The 15,153-nt window shown below is 71.7% G+C and overlaps 10 non-coding genes across 10 annotated transcripts; 4 read left to right on the top strand and 6 right to left on the bottom strand.

The window, feature by feature from the left end:
- Positions 1 to 274: 274 nt before the first annotated feature.
- Positions 275 to 346, bottom strand: TRNAE-CUC (transfer RNA glutamic acid (anticodon CUC)). Its single transcript has one exon. It is a non-coding gene; the product is annotated as a tRNA-Glu (tRNA).
- A 292-nt stretch (positions 347 to 638) lies between these two features.
- Positions 639 to 710, bottom strand: TRNAG-UCC (transfer RNA glycine (anticodon UCC)). Its single transcript has one exon. It is a non-coding gene; the product is annotated as a tRNA-Gly (tRNA).
- A 761-nt stretch (positions 711 to 1,471) lies between these two features.
- TRNAD-GUC (transfer RNA aspartic acid (anticodon GUC)) lies at positions 1,472 to 1,543 on the bottom strand. The gene has a single exon. It is a non-coding gene; the product is annotated as a tRNA-Asp (tRNA).
- A 640-nt stretch (positions 1,544 to 2,183) lies between these two features.
- Positions 2,184 to 2,266, top strand: TRNAL-CAG (transfer RNA leucine (anticodon CAG)). The gene has a single exon. It is a non-coding gene; the product is annotated as a tRNA-Leu (tRNA).
- Positions 2,267 to 3,866: 1,600 nt separating this feature from the next.
- TRNAG-GCC (transfer RNA glycine (anticodon GCC)) lies at positions 3,867 to 3,937 on the top strand. Its single transcript has one exon. It is a non-coding gene; the product is annotated as a tRNA-Gly (tRNA).
- Positions 3,938 to 7,763: 3,826 nt separating this feature from the next.
- TRNAE-CUC (transfer RNA glutamic acid (anticodon CUC)) lies at positions 7,764 to 7,835 on the bottom strand. Its single transcript has one exon. It is a non-coding gene; the product is annotated as a tRNA-Glu (tRNA).
- Positions 7,836 to 8,127: 292 nt separating this feature from the next.
- On the bottom strand, positions 8,128 to 8,199 carry TRNAG-UCC (transfer RNA glycine (anticodon UCC)). The gene has a single exon. It is a non-coding gene; the product is annotated as a tRNA-Gly (tRNA).
- Positions 8,200 to 8,960: 761 nt separating this feature from the next.
- TRNAD-GUC (transfer RNA aspartic acid (anticodon GUC)) lies at positions 8,961 to 9,032 on the bottom strand. Its single transcript has one exon. It is a non-coding gene; the product is annotated as a tRNA-Asp (tRNA).
- Positions 9,033 to 9,672: 640 nt separating this feature from the next.
- TRNAL-CAG (transfer RNA leucine (anticodon CAG)) lies at positions 9,673 to 9,755 on the top strand. Its single transcript has one exon. It is a non-coding gene; the product is annotated as a tRNA-Leu (tRNA).
- Positions 9,756 to 11,355: 1,600 nt separating this feature from the next.
- TRNAG-GCC (transfer RNA glycine (anticodon GCC)) lies at positions 11,356 to 11,426 on the top strand. The gene has a single exon. It is a non-coding gene; the product is annotated as a tRNA-Gly (tRNA).
- Positions 11,427 to 15,153: the final 3,727 nt, after the last annotated feature.

Here is a 15,153-nt window from a genome sequence, read left to right as displayed (position 1 = left end):
CGGGTTTGGGACGGAGGAAGAGGGGGAGCCATGCGAGCGCCCAGGCGAGGCGCCGACGCGCTGCCGTTGGGCGGCCGGCCCGCTGGCGAGGCCAAAAGGGTTGGGCTGGCCGAGGCGACAGGGCAAGGCTTGGGCTCGGCCGTGCGCCTGGCCTTGTCTGGGCCCCGAGGCCGTGGGGCTAGCCGCGAGGCAAGGGAGAAGCCAGCCAGCTTCGGCTAAAAGGGGTGCGGATGCGCTGGGGAGAGGTCGGGAGGCCGAGAGGAAGAAGAAAGGCTTCCCTGACCGGGAATCGAACCCGGGCCGCGGCGGTGAGAGCGCCGAATCCTAACCACTAGACCACCAGGGAGCGTCGGGCTCTGCGCCTGGCCCGCGCGCCCTGGGCGCAGCGCCTCCAGACCACCCCGTCGCCTCCGCTTTGGCTCCAAGGCCCCTGCCTGGCCACGGCCAGCCGCCCGCCCGCCCTACCAACCCACCCGCCCTGCCGGCAGCACCCTCAAAACGCTGCGCACCTCCTTCCCTCCCTCACACACGCGCTCAGCCTCGGGCCACGCTCCGGCTCCGGGCTCTCGGCTCCCGGCTCCCGGCTCCCATCGGGCCTGGGCACGAGGGCCCTGGAGCCGTGCAAAAGGTTGGCCAGCTGCGTTGGCCGGGAATCGAACCCGGGTCAACTGCTTGGAAGGCAGCTATGCTCACCACTATACCACCAACGCTGCACAGCCCCGGCCGCCCCGAGACGCCGGCGCACGCTTCGCAGAGGCGCCTTCACGCCTTCTCGCCGCCGCCTGGGCCGCCTGGCGACGCCCTGCCCCGACGTGCCGCCGGTCGGCAGCTCTGCGCTGCCGCAGGCGCCAGCAGCGGCCGCCCCAGCCCCAGCCGCAGCCCCAGCGCCAGCCCCAGCCCCAGCCCCAGCCCCAGCGCCAGGCCCAGCCCCGCCAGCACGACGCCGCTGTGCGGCTCCGCAGGCCCGACCGCCCGCCGCCCGCCTCTGGGGGGCGCTCTGGCCGCCGTGCCGCTCCCCCGGCCCTCGGCTGCCGGCCGGGCATTCCCCGCCCCGCGAGACACGCTGCCCTCCGGCGACCCGCTCGCCCGGGCCCTTCTCCGCGGAGTGCCCGGCGAGGCCACATCCCGCACCCACAGAGGACCCGACCCAGCCGCCGCCCACCCCGTCCCCCGCGCCCATCCAGCACCGGGCAGCGTCGCGTCGCCGAGGAGCCCGTTGCGGCCAGTCACTCGTCAGGCGCCGGGGGCACGACAGGAGGCCCTGGCTGGGCCGTGGTGACCCCGCACGCGCGCGCGCGCGCGCCCGGGGTCACGAGGAAGGCAAAGGGGTGGGGGCGCTCGACGGTGGGCAAGCCGGGCACCCGTCGTCGCCCCGCGCTTCTCGCCGGACGCGCGAGGGAGGAGAAGGGCCCTGGGGGCAAGCGTTTGGACAGAGCGGCGGTGGCGCCGGCGACCAAAAAGGGCGTCTTGCCTCCCCGTCGGGGAATCGAACCCCGGTCTCCCGCGTGACAGGCGGGGATACTCACCACTATACTAACGAGGACGGCGGCGGCGGCCACCCGGGCGCCCGACCCCTCTCCGCCTGCCCGCCCACGCCTACCCCTGCCCTCGACGCCCTGCCTTACGCAGGCGCCCGCCACGTGCCACACCCGACCGGACCCCAAACCAACCGCGCCAGCCCGCACAGCAGCCCTCCCAGCCCGACTCGGAGTGGACCCCAGGCCCGGGCCCCGGACCCGGACGGCGCGGAACACTCCGAGTGCGCCGGCGCCTAGGGCCTGCCCGGCGCGGATCGCGCAGGGAGAAGAGGCCCGAGCGGGCAAGCAAGGATGCGAGCAGGAGGACGGGCGCCCCGGATGGGCAGGGGCGGAGGAGGGAGGGCGGCGAGGACCTAGTGGGGGTGGGGGGTGGGGGGTGGGGGGGGGCGGCGGCGGCCAGACAGGCTGGGCCGACGCCGGTCTCTGGGTGCGGGGCCGCGATGTGCGAGGGGGCGGGGCGGCGCGGGGCGAGGCGGCGGCGACGGCGGCGGCCGCGGCGGGCGCGGCGCCAGGCGAGGCGGCTGGCGCTGCTCCTGGTCGGCCGGGGCGCGCGTCCCGTCCCTTGCGCGCCCACACAGCCGCCAGCCGCCGCCAGCGTTCGCGCCGGGTCCCAGCCAGGCGAGCGGCGACGCGCCCAGGCCCGCCGTCAGGATGGCCGAGCGGTCTAAGGCGCTGCGTTCAGGTCGCAGTCTCCCCTGGAGGCGTGGGTTCGAATCCCACTCCTGACACGCCCACCTTTTGGCCCGCCCCACCAGGGCACCGGACCCCGGCGGGCCTGGAGCCACGCCCTATCGCAAGCCCGCTCCTGCCTGGCCCGCCGCTCCGGCCTTGCGCCCTAGCACAAAGGGCCCAGTGCCGAGCCCTGACGCCTCGACGCTCCTGGCCCCAGGCTTGGCGCACACACGCCCTCCCCCACCAGGTCACGCGCCTTTCCCGCCCGATCCCACGCCCACCCCCGCAGGCCTGGGCCACTTGGCAGCACGTCTCTCCTCACCTGCTTTCCGGGGGCTGCGTTTTCCTTCCTTCCTCCCTCGGGCTCCCGCTCCCGCTCCACTCCCGCGGCCCCCTGCAGACCAGCCGGCGGCGCAAATGCCCAAAGCCCTCCGCATTCCGTTCTCCACCAGACTGGTGCCTGCTGAAGAGCGCCTCGCTCTCAGAGCCGTGCACTCCCGCCACCAGGAGCACACCGTCCCACAGAGAGCCCGTCCGTCCTTTCCGCCGGCCCCCATTCCCTTCTCTCCACACCCTCCTCAGGTGGCCCGAGGTGCCCACGACGATTTGCCACCTTGATGACGCTTTACCCTGCCCACACCTGCCTGCCTCCCTCCCGGGACCCAGGCTGCCCAGCCACCTGCTCGCCGGCCCACGACAGGGCCCTCCCTTCAGTGGGCCTGGCCCGGGAGTCCAGCCCGGGCAGGTGGCTCCCGTGAGCGCTGAGCCCAAGGAAGCCCTGGATCCCCAGGCCACCCACCTGGGCGCCCCAGCGCATCTCCGCGCCGGCAGCCGCTGCCCGGCCGGGACCCGAGGACCCCAGCGCGCTCCCTCACCGCGCTGTCGGCCAGCTAGCCAGCAGCCACTCTGCCGGAGCGCTCCCGCCAGCCAAGGTCGCGCTCTTGCCTCACAACCACCGCCGCCCTCCCCACGCCCCCCGCCCCCCCGCCGAGCTGGCCCCCGAGGGAGCGCTGCGCGCCCGAGCTCACACACCTCGCTTCGCTCTCCTGGCCTGAGCGGCTACTCGGCGGCGCCGGCGGCGCTACGGGGCCTCCATCTCCTACACACGACACACGCGCCCGCCCACACCCACACCCACACACCCCACCCCGCGACAGCCCACCCCACGGCACCGCACGTGCGCACACAACCGGAGCTCCGGTCCGCCGCCCCGCCCGCCCTCGCACCCTCTGCCCCGGCCAGGAAGCCCTCGGCCAAAGGGGCTTTGGGTGGCGGCTGAGAGGAGCCGCGGAAGGCCACGGCCGTGCTCAGCCGCGCCTGCCACAGCCTCCCCCGCGCTGGGTGGGATTCGGGCGCTGGCCAGCCTGGGTCCGGCTCCCGGCTGCCCCTGGCCACCCCGGCAGGGCAGCGTCTCGCCGCGGCCCTCGACCGAGGAGAAAGCACCGCAGGAGCCTAGTCGGCCGGCGTGCGTCCCCGCCGCGCTCGGCCCGCCTGCGCCGCTCGCTAGGGCTCGGGACGTGCCTGGAGCCTCTGTCCCACACCGCGCGTCCGCCTCCTGCTCAAACGAAGCCGATGCTCCGAACAGGCCCGGACCCGGGTCTGGCCGCCGCTGGGGAGCGCCGCTGGGGAAGCCGTCTGGGGAGCGGCGCCATCGGTGCATGGGTGGTTCAGTGGTAGAATTCTCGCCTGCCACGCGGGAGGCCCGGGTTCGATTCCCGGCCCATGCAGCGCGCCGTCCCCTTTTGGCCGGCCCTGCAGCCCCAGCGCGCCCCCCGGCTTCCTCTGGCCCACGCTCAAGGCGCCTGGCCTAAACCAGCTCCGCTCCGGACCAGGCCGGAGCCCGCCCCTGCCCTTCCTCTCCGTCTCTCTCGCCCAGCGGACCAAACTCCACCCAGCGCCCGAGGCCCCTGGCCCGCCCACACGCCTCCCTTGCCCCTTTTCTCTTCAGGACCCTGAGCACCCCACTTCGCTCACCCGCTTCCCTTCCAGCGAGGCTCCCCCGCACCACCACACACCCGCACGGCGCCGCGCCGCACCAGAGCCCACGGGGCCGCGCCCCACCTCCACGCCTTTCATCACGGTTCCTCCCTCCCGGTCTCACTCTACCCACACTGCCAGAGTCCTCCTCTCTTTGCACAACCAGGGGCAACCAAGTTGCCACCCCGAGCCCTGATCCGTCCCATTCTCCTCCAGGGACCCTCACAAACTCACTGGGCTGCACCAGGAAGACCCGATGCATGGCACCACATGCTCCCGACGCGCGCCCTATAGTCTCTTGAGGCCCCGCTTGGCCGCAGTGGCCTTCCAACTCCGCCGCTCCTGCCACGCTAGGACCCCCGCCAACACCAGGTCCACCAACGCCCGCGCCAGCACTAGCACCAGCAGCACCAGTCTCCCCCTCCGCCGCCACCACCACCACCACCACCAGTCCTCCATCACCACACCGCGTCGGGCACCATCGCCCAGAGCAGGGAAGTTCTCCACCATCAGCACCACCCACCCCACCACCAAGTCCACCACCAAGTCCACCACCACGATCACCAGCAGGACCAAGTCCGCCACCAGCGCACCAGCTTGGCATCATTGCCAACGGTACCGAAGTCCTCCACGATCACCACCCCCACCCCCACCGCCACCACCGCCACCTCCACCATCACCAACACCGCCACCTCCAACATCGCCACCACCAACAACTCCACCACCACCGCCACCTCCAGCACCAGCACCACCACCATCACCAGCAGGACCAAGTCCACCGCCAGCTCACCAGCATGGGCATCATTGCCAACAGTACCGAAGTCCTCCACGATCACCACCCCCACCACCCCCGCCACCACCGCCACCACCACCAGCTCCACCACCACCACCGCCACCTCCACCACCACCACCACCACCATCACCAGCAGGACCAAGTCCACCGCCAGCTCAGCAGCATGGGCATCATTGCCAACGGTACCGAAGTCCTCCACGATCACCACCCCCGCCACCCCCGCCACCCCCGCCACCCCCGCCACCACCTCCACCAACTCCACCAGCTCCACCAACACCAGCTCCACCACCAAGTCCACCATCACCACACCGCGTCGGGCACCATCGCCAACACTCCTGGAGTCCATCACCACCGCCGCCGCCACCGGGACCGTGCACACCATCGCCACAGCAGCCCGCGCACCGGCACCAAGAGCACCGAGGTCAACCCCCAGCACCAGCAGCAGCAGCACCAAGTCGTCCTCCACCAGCAACACAAGCACCAGCACAGCCTGCACCTCCAGCCCCACCAGCCCCTCCTGCCCCAACATCCCCTCACGGTTCCCCTGCCTGCACGCCCCCTCCTCTCCAAGTCCTCACTGGTCAATGATCCTGTGTGGCATTTGTCCCTTTGGCCTCTCTGAATCTCAAGCCCAGGACGCCCCCTGACGCATGACTGGCTGTCCCGATGACAGGTGATCGAAGTCTCGGGGGCGGTGGAATCCCTCACCCCGTTGGGACGGCTCCTAGACCCGGGCCCGCCCTCTCTCTGTGTCTCCCTTCGGCCTGCCCGCCGGCCTGCTTCCCACCCACGCCCCCCACACCCCACCCCTTGGCCTGACCACCTTGCAGCACCGCACAGCAGTCTCCCCCCGCGCACCTCCTCCGCCACGGTCCTGTCCCGCCACGGGGGCCTCCAGCTCTCTTGCACCGGGGCCCGCTCCCCAGCACTTGCCACGCGCAGCTCCTGCCAGCCTCCAGGCTGGACCCCTCCCACCCACCCCCCACCCCCATCGCTCACATTCTCGGCTGGCAGTCCCGGCCTCCCACACGCTCCTCAGGCACACTCGTGCTCTCTCCCCTCCCCTACCTCAGAGCTCACCCTCCCGCACAGGTGCTCACGTCCATGCCTGGCATGGCGCCGGGGAAGGAGCTCTTCCCCCGCCCCACCGAAGCCTCTGCAGACACCCTGCCCGACTGTCCAGCCGCACTCTGGACCGGTCCCGCAAGCCCCACACCTCCCCGCGCCGGGCACCCCACCCACACACCCGGGCTGCCCCCGGCCCTCCCCTCCTTCTGGGATCCTCCTCGCTCTATGCCCTGACCCCCGTGGGAGGCCACCCACGTGAGTAAACACCTTCATCCCGCGGCATCCCCCACCACACACGCTCCACACACACCCCCCCACACACGCTCACACCCACACACCCCACACACACCCCACACGCACCCAGACACACCCCCACACGCTCACACCACACACACACACACACACACACACCCACACACCCACAGAAGCAATGGCGCTGAGGGAAGTTCCCGTGGTGATGGTCAGCGCCCGGCTGCCCACAGCGGCTCCTTTCCACCGCTGGGACGACCTTGCCCCAACCCAGCCAGTGTGGTGCCGCGGCAGGTTTGGCCGGTGCACGGGCTGTCCGCTTGGGCTCCTGAAGGAGACAATCTCTGAACAGACAGCAGACCCGTGGCGGACAGAGGCGTGCAAGTGTTTCTGGGAAGGAGACCGTGGTCTGCGATTTAGCTGGAGGAGCACCCGGACAAGACGACGGGCACAGGGCTGGAGACAGGGCTGGAGTAGCTCCTGGCTAGGTGTCGGCTAAGGCGCCAGTGGGAAAACCTTCAACGGGCAAACTCGGCCGTGGGCCTGCGCGGTGGCGGTCGGGGCTGGGGGAGGTGGAAGGCGTTCCAGGGAACACGCTTGCCACTTTGCCGTGGGACTCAAGGGATGGGTGATGCGATTTCAAGAACCTGTTGGCTACAAGTCCACCGTCTGTCTCCGGTGTGCCTCCACCCCCTCCCCCTGCTTGGCTGTTGGGTTTTCCCCACCGGCCTCCCGAATCTTCCTGCTGTCTCTCCTGCACTGCCCGTCGGTTCTGCTTCGTGCACGCGTCCACGTTCGCTCTCCCAACTCCACATCCCCGGCGCAACCGTGCCGCTCTCTGCTCGTGGTGGCCGGGAAGCTGGACCGAGCGGTGGCTGGCCCGAGGGCGAGGGAAGGGACCAGGGGCTCCAGCAGGTGTCCCGACGCAAAGAGGCAGATCGCTCACCCTGCCCCGACCTCTTCCCCCTCCGACCCCCCACCCCCCCGGCCCGCTTCCCCGCACCGTCAGCACTCAGTAGCACCTCCGGAAGGAGCAAGGGGTGGCTTGTCAGGGGTGGCGGGGTTTCTCCTGGCGGCAGCAGTGCAGCCGGAGAGTCCAAGCCCCTGCGGTGGCCGGACGTGCGGGCGTCTGTGGGTGGCCCCGCGTGAGGACAGAGGGTAGCGCGCGCGCGCGCGCGTGCGCGCGGCCTCTCGGGTTTGGGACGGAGGAAGAGGGGGAGCCATGCGAGCGCCCAGGCGAGGCGCCGACGCGCTGCCGTTGGGCGGCCGGCCCGCTGGCGAGGCCAAAAGGGTTGGGCTGGCCGAGGCGACAGGGCAAGGCTTGGGCTCGGCCGTGCGCCTGGCCTTGTCTGGGCCCCGAGGCCGTGGGGCTAGCCGCGAGGCAAGGGAGAAGCCAGCCAGCTTCGGCTAAAAGGGGTGCGGATGCGCTGGGGAGAGGTCGGGAGGCCGAGAGGAAGAAGAAAGGCTTCCCTGACCGGGAATCGAACCCGGGCCGCGGCGGTGAGAGCGCCGAATCCTAACCACTAGACCACCAGGGAGCGTCGGGCTCTGCGCCTGGCCCGCGCGCCCTGGGCGCAGCGCCTCCAGACCACCCCGTCGCCTCCGCTTTGGCTCCAAGGCCCCTGCCTGGCCACGGCCAGCCGCCCGCCCGCCCTACCAACCCACCCGCCCTGCCGGCAGCACCCTCAAAACGCTGCGCACCTCCTTCCCTCCCTCACACACGCGCTCAGCCTCGGGCCACGCTCCGGCTCCGGGCTCTCGGCTCCCGGCTCCCGGCTCCCATCGGGCCTGGGCACGAGGGCCCTGGAGCCGTGCAAAAGGTTGGCCAGCTGCGTTGGCCGGGAATCGAACCCGGGTCAACTGCTTGGAAGGCAGCTATGCTCACCACTATACCACCAACGCTGCACAGCCCCGGCCGCCCCGAGACGCCGGCGCACGCTTCGCAGAGGCGCCTTCACGCCTTCTCGCCGCCGCCTGGGCCGCCTGGCGCCGCCCTGCCCCGACGTGCCGCCGGTCGGCAGCTCTGCGCTGCCGCAGGCGCCAGCAGCGGCCGCCCCAGCCCCAGCCGCAGCCCCAGCGCCAGCCCCAGCCCCAGCCGCAGCCCCAGCGCCAGGCCCAGCCCCGCCAGCACGACGCCGCTGTGCGGCTCCGCAGGCCCGACCGCCCGCCGCCCGCCTCTGGGGGGCGCTCTGGCCGCCGTGCCGCTCCCCCGGCCCTCGGCTGCCGGCCGGGCATTCCCCGCCCCGCGAGACACGCTGCCCTCCGGCGACCCGCTCGCCCGGGCCCTTCTCCGCGGAGTGCCCGGCGAGGCCACATCCCGCACCCACAGAGGACCCGACCCAGCCGCCGCCCACCCCGTCCCCCGCGCCCATCCAGCACCGGGCAGCGTCGCGTCGCCGAGGAGCCCGTTGCGGCCAGTCACTCGTCAGGCGCCGGGGGCACGACAGGAGGCCCTGGCTGGGCCGTGGTGACCCCGCACGCGCGCGCGCGCGCGCCCGGGGTCACGAGGAAGGCAAAGGGGTGGGGGCGCTCGACGGTGGGCAAGCCGGGCACCCGTCGTCGCCCCGCGCTTCTCGCCGGACGCGCGAGGGAGGAGAAGGGCCCTGGGGGCAAGCGTTTGGACAGAGCGGCGGTGGCGCCGGCGACCAAAAAGGGCGTCTTGCCTCCCCGTCGGGGAATCGAACCCCGGTCTCCCGCGTGACAGGCGGGGATACTCACCACTATACTAACGAGGACGGCGGCGGCGGCCACCCGGGCGCCCGCCCCCTCTCCGCCTGCCCGCCCACGCCTACCCCTGCCCTCGACGCCCTGCCTTACGCAGGCGCCCGCCACGTGCCACACCCGACCGGACCCCAAACCAACCGCGCCAGCCCGCACAGCAGCCCTCCCAGCCCGACTCGGAGTGGACCCCAGGCCCGGGCCCCGGACCCGGACGGCGCGGAACACTCCGAGTGCGCCGGCGCCTAGGGCCTGCCCGGCGCGGATCGCGCAGGGAGAAGAGGCCCGAGCGGGCAAGCAAGGATGCGAGCAGGAGGACGGGCGCCCCGGATGGGCAGGGGCGGAGGAGGGAGGGCGGCGAGGACCTAGTGGGGGTGGGGGGTGGGGGGTGGGGGGCGGCGGCGGCGGCCAGACAGGCTGGGCCGACGCCGGTCTCTGGGTGCGGGGCCGCGATGTGCGAGGGGGCGGGGCGGCGCGGGGCGAGGCGGCGGCGACGGCGGCGGCCGCGGCGGGCGCGGCGCCAGGCGAGGCGGCTGGCGCTGCTCCTGGTCGGCCGGGGCGCGCGTCCCGTCCCTTGCGCGCCCACACAGCCGCCAGCCGCCGCCAGCGTTCGCGCCGGGTCCCAGCCAGGCGAGCGGCGACGCGCCCAGGCCCGCCGTCAGGATGGCCGAGCGGTCTAAGGCGCTGCGTTCAGGTCGCAGTCTCCCCTGGAGGCGTGGGTTCGAATCCCACTCCTGACACGCCCACCTTTTGGCCCGCCCCACCAGGGCACCGGACCCCGGCGGGCCTGGAGCCACGCCCTATCGCAAGCCCGCTCCTGCCTGGCCCGCCGCTCCGGCCTTGCGCCCTAGCACAAAGGGCCCAGTGCCGAGCCCTGACGCCTCGACGCTCCTGGCCCCAGGCTTGGCGCACACACGCCCTCCCCCACCAGGTCACGCGCCTTTCCCGCCCGATCCCACGCCCACCCCCGCAGGCCTGGGCCACTTGGCAGCACGTCTCTCCTCACCTGCTTTCCGGGGGCTGCGTTTTCCTTCCTTCCTCCCTCGGGCTCCCGCTCCCGCTCCACTCCCGCGGCCCCCTGCAGACCAGCCGGCGGCGCAAATGCCCAAAGCCCTCCGCATTCCGTTCTCCACCAGACTGGTGCCTGCTGAAGAGCGCCTCGCTCTCAGAGCCGTGCACTCCCGCCACCAGGAGCACACCGTCCCACAGAGAGCCCGTCCGTCCTTTCCGCCGGCCCCCATTCCCTTCTCTCCACACCCTCCTCAGGTGGCCCGAGGTGCCCACGACGATTTGCCACCTTGATGACGCTTTACCCTGCCCACACCTGCCTGCCTCCCTCCCGGGACCCAGGCTGCCCAGCCACCTGCTCGCCGGCCCACGACAGGGCCCTCCCTTCAGTGGGCCTGGCCCGGGAGTCCAGCCCGGGCAGGTGGCTCCCGTGAGCGCTGAGCCCAAGGAAGCCCTGGATCCCCAGGCCACCCACCTGGGCGCCCCAGCGCATCTCCGCGCCGGCAGCCGCTGCCCGGCCGGGACCCGAGGACCCCAGCGCGCTCCCTCACCGCGCTGTCGGCCAGCTAGCCAGCAGCCACTCTGCCGGAGCGCTCCCGCCAGCCAAGGTCGCGCTCTTGCCTCACAACCACCGCCGCCCTCCCCACGCCCCCCGCCCCCCCGCCGAGCTGGCCCCCGAGGGAGCGCTGCGCGCCCGAGCTCACACACCTCGCTTCGCTCTCCTGGCCTGAGCGGCTACTCGGCGGCGCCGGCGGCGCTACGGGGCCTCCATCTCCTACACACGACACACGCGCCCGCCCACACCCACACCCACACACCCCACCCCGCGACAGCCCACCCCACGGCACCGCACGTGCGCACACAACCGGAGCTCCGGTCCGCCGCCCCGCCCGCCCTCGCACCCTCTGCCCCGGCCAGGAAGCCCTCGGCCAAAGGGGCTTTGGGTGGCGGCTGAGAGGAGCCGCGGAAGGCCACGGCCGTGCTCAGCCGCGCCTGCCACAGCCTCCCCCGCGCTGGGTGGGATTCGGGCGCTGGCCAGCCTGGGTCCGGCTCCCGGCTGCCCCTGGCCACCCCGGCAGGGCAGCGTCTCGCCGCGGCCCTCGACCGAGGAGAAAGCACCGCAGGAGCCTAGTCGGCCGGCGTGCGTCCCCGCCGCGCTCGGCCCGTCTGCGCCGCTCGCTAGGGCTCGGGACGTGCCTGGAGCCTCTGTCCCACACCGCGCGTCCGCCTCCTGCTCAAACGAAGCCGATGCTCCGAACAGGCCCGGACCCGGGTCTGGCCGCCGCTGGGGAGCGCCGCTGGGGAAGCCGTCTGGGGAGCGGCGCCATCGGTGCATGGGTGGTTCAGTGGTAGAATTCTCGCCTGCCACGCGGGAGGCCCGGGTTCGATTCCCGGCCCATGCAGCGCGCCGTCCCCTTTTGGCCGGCCCTGCAGCCCCAGCGCGCCCCCCGGCTTCCTCTGGCCCACGCTCAAGGCGCCTGGCCTAAACCAGCTCCGCTCCGGACCAGGCCGGAGCCCGCCCCTGCCCTTCCTCTCCGTCTCTCTCGCCCAGCGGACCAAACTCCACCCAGCGCCCGAGGCCCCTGGCCCGCCCACACGCCTCCCTTGCCCCTTTTCTCTTCAGGACCCTGAGCACCCCGCTTCGCTCACCCGCTTCCCTTCCAGCGAGGCTCCCCCGCACCACCACACACCCGCACGGCGCCGCGCCGCACCAGAGCCCACGGGGCCGCGCCCCACCTCCACGCCTTTCATCACGGTTCCTCCCTCCCGGTCTCACTCTACCCACACTGCCAGAGTCCTCCTCTCTTTGCACAACCAGGGGCAACCAAGTTGCCACCCCGAGCCCTGATCCGTCCCATTCTCCTCCAGGGACCCTCACAAACTCACTGGGCTGCACCAGGAAGACCCGATGCATGGCACCACATGCTCCCGACGCGCGCCCTATAGTCTCTTGAGGCCCCGCTTGGCCGCAGTGGCCTTCCAACTCCGCCGCTCCTGCCACGCTAGGACCCCCGCCAACACCAGGTCCACCAACGCCCGCGCCAGCACTAGCACCAGCAGCACCAGTCTCCCCCTCCGCCGCCACCACCACCACCACCACCAGTCCTCCATCACCACACCGCGTCGGGCACCATCGCCCAGAGCAGGGAAGTTCTCCACCATCAGCACCACCCACCCCACCACCAAGTCCACCACCAAGTCCACCACCACGATCACCAGCAGGACCAAGTCCGCCACCAGCGCACCAGCTTGGCATCATTGCCAACGGTACCGAAGTCCTCCACGATCACCACCCCCACCCCCACCGCCACCACCGCCACCTCCACCATCACCAACACCGCCACCTCCAACATCGCCACCACCAACAACTCCACCACCACCGCCACCTCCAGCACCAGCACCACCACCATCACCAGCAGGACCAAGTCCACCGCCAGCTCACCAGCATGGGCATCATTGCCAACAGTACCGAAGTCCTCCACGATCACCACCCCCACCACCCCCGCCACCACCGCCACCACCACCAGCTCCACCACCACCACCGCCACCTCCACCACCACCACCACCACCATCACCAGCAGGACCAAGTCCACCGCCAGCTCAGCAGCATGGGCATCATTGCCAACGGTACCGAAGTCCTCCACGATCACCACCCCCGCCACCCCCGCCACCCCCGCCACCCCCGCCACCACCTCCACCAACTCCACCAGCTCCACCAACACCAGCTCCACCACCAAGTCCACCATCACCACACCGCGTCGGGCACCATCGCCAACACTCCTGGAGTCCATCACCACCGCCGCCGCCACCGGGACCGTGCACACCATCGCCACAGCAGCCCGCGCACCGGCACCAAGAGCACCGAGGTCAACCCCCAGCACCAGCAGCAGCAGCACCAAGTCGTCCTCCACCAGCAACACAAGCACCAGCACAGCCTGCACCTCCAGCCCCACCAGCCCCTCCTGCCCCAACATCCCCTCACGGTTCCCCTGCCTGCACGCCCCCTCCTCTCCAAGTCCTCACTGGTCAATGATCCTGTGTGGCATTTGTCCCTTTGGCCTCTCTGAATCTCAAGCCCAGGACGCCCCCTGACGCATGACTGGCTGTCCCGATGACAGGTGATCGAAGTCTCGGGGGCGGTGGAATCCCTCACCCCGTTGGGACGGCTCCTAGACCCGGGCCCGCCCTCTCTCTGTGTCTCCCTTCGGCCTGCCCGCCGGCCTGCTTCCCACCCACGCCCCCCACACCCCACCCCTTGGCCTGACCACCTTGCAGCACCGCACAGCAGTCTCCCCCCGCGCACCTCCTCCGCCACGGTCCTGTCCCGCCACGGGGGCCTCCAGCTCTCTTGCACCGGGGCCCGCTCCCCAGCACTTGCCACGCGCAGCTCCTGCCAGCCTCCAGGCTGGACCCCTCCCACCCACCCCCCACCCCCATCGCTCACATTCTCGGCTGGCAGTCCCGGCCTCCCACACGCTCCTCAGGCACACTCGTGCTCTCTCCCCTCCCCTACCTCAGAGCTCACCCTCCCGCACAGGTGCTCACGTCCATGCCTGGCATGGCGCCGGGGAAGGAGCTCTTCCCCCGCCCCACCGAAGCCTCTGCAGACACCCTGCCCGACTGTCCAGCCGCACTCTGGACCGGTCCCGCAAGCCCCACACCTCCCCGCGCCGGGCACCCCACCCACACACCCGGGCTGCCCCCGGCCCTCCCCTCCTTCTGGGATCCTCCTCGCTCTATGCCCTGACCCCCGTGGGAGGCCACCCACGTGAGTAAACACCTTCATCCCGCGGCATCCCCCACCACACACGCTCCACACACACCCCCCCACACACGCTCACACCCACACACCCCACACACACCCCACACGCACCCAGACACACCCCCACACGCTCACACCACACACACACACACACACACACACCCACACACCCACAGAAGCAATGGCGCTGAGGGAAGTTCCCGTGGTGATGGTCAGCGCCCGGCTGCCCACAGCGGCTCCTTTCCACCGCTGGGACGACCTTGCCCCAACCCAGCCAGTGTGGTGCCGCGGCAGGTTTGGCCGGTGCACGGGCTGTCCGCTTGGGCTCCTGAAGGAGACAATCTCTGAACAGACAGCAGACCCGTGGCGGACAGAGGCGTGCAAGTGTTTCTGGGAAGGAGACCGTGGTCTGCGATTTAGCTGGAGGAGCACCCGGACAAGACGACGGGCACAGGGCTGGAGACAGGGCTGGAGTAGCTCCTGGCTAGGTGTCGGCTAAGGCGCCAGTGGGAAAACCTTCAACGGGCAAACTCGGCCGTGGGCCTGCGCGGTGGCGGTCGGGGCTGGGGGAGGTGGAAGGCGTTCCAGGGAACACGCTTGCCACTTTGCCGTGGGACTCAAGGGATGGGTGATGCGATTTCAAGAACCTGTTGGCTACAAGTCCACCGTCTGTCTCCGGTGTGCCTCCACCCCCTCCCCCTGCTTGGCTGTTGGGTTTTCCCCACCGGCCTCCCGAATCTTCCTGCTGTCTCTCCTGCACTGCCCGTCGGTTCTGCTTCGTGCACGCGTCCACGTTCGCTCTCCCAACTCCACATCCCCGGCGCAACCGTGCCGCTCTCTGCTCGTGGTGGCCGGGAAGCTGGACCGAGCGGTGGCTGGCCCGAGGGCGAGGGAAGGGACCAGGGGCTCCAGCAGGTGTCCCGACGCAAAGAGGCAGATCGCTCACCCTGCCCCGACCTCTTCCCCCTCCGACCCCCCACCCCCCCGGCCCGCTTCCCCGCACCGTCAGCACTCAGTAGCACCTCCGGAAGGAGCAAGGGGTGGCTTGTCAGGGGTGGCGGGGTTTCTCCTGGCGGCAGCAGTGCAGCCGGAGAGTCCAAGCCCCTGCGGTGGCCGGACGTGCGGGCGTCTGTGGGTGGCCCCGCGTGAGGACAGAGGGTATCGCGCGCGCGCGCGCGCGTGCGCGCGGCCTCTCGGGTTTGGGACGGAGGAAGAGGGGGAGCCATGCGAGCGCCCAGGCGAGGCGCCGACGCGCTGCCGTTGGGCGGCCGGCCCGCTGGCGAGGCCAAAAGGGTTGGGCTGGCCGAGGCGACAGGGCAAGGCTTGGGCTCGGCCGTGCGCCTGGCCTTGTCTGGGCCCCGAGGCCG

This window comes from Mirounga angustirostris, unplaced genomic scaffold (assembly GCF_029215605.1).
Source record: "Mirounga angustirostris isolate CCGP_5_RB_7025 unplaced genomic scaffold, mMirAng1.0.hap1 SCAF_6, whole genome shotgun sequence".
Classification (NCBI taxonomy): Eukaryota; Metazoa; Chordata; class Mammalia; order Carnivora; family Phocidae; genus Mirounga; species Mirounga angustirostris.
This window is presented reverse-complemented; position numbering and strand designations above follow the sequence as displayed.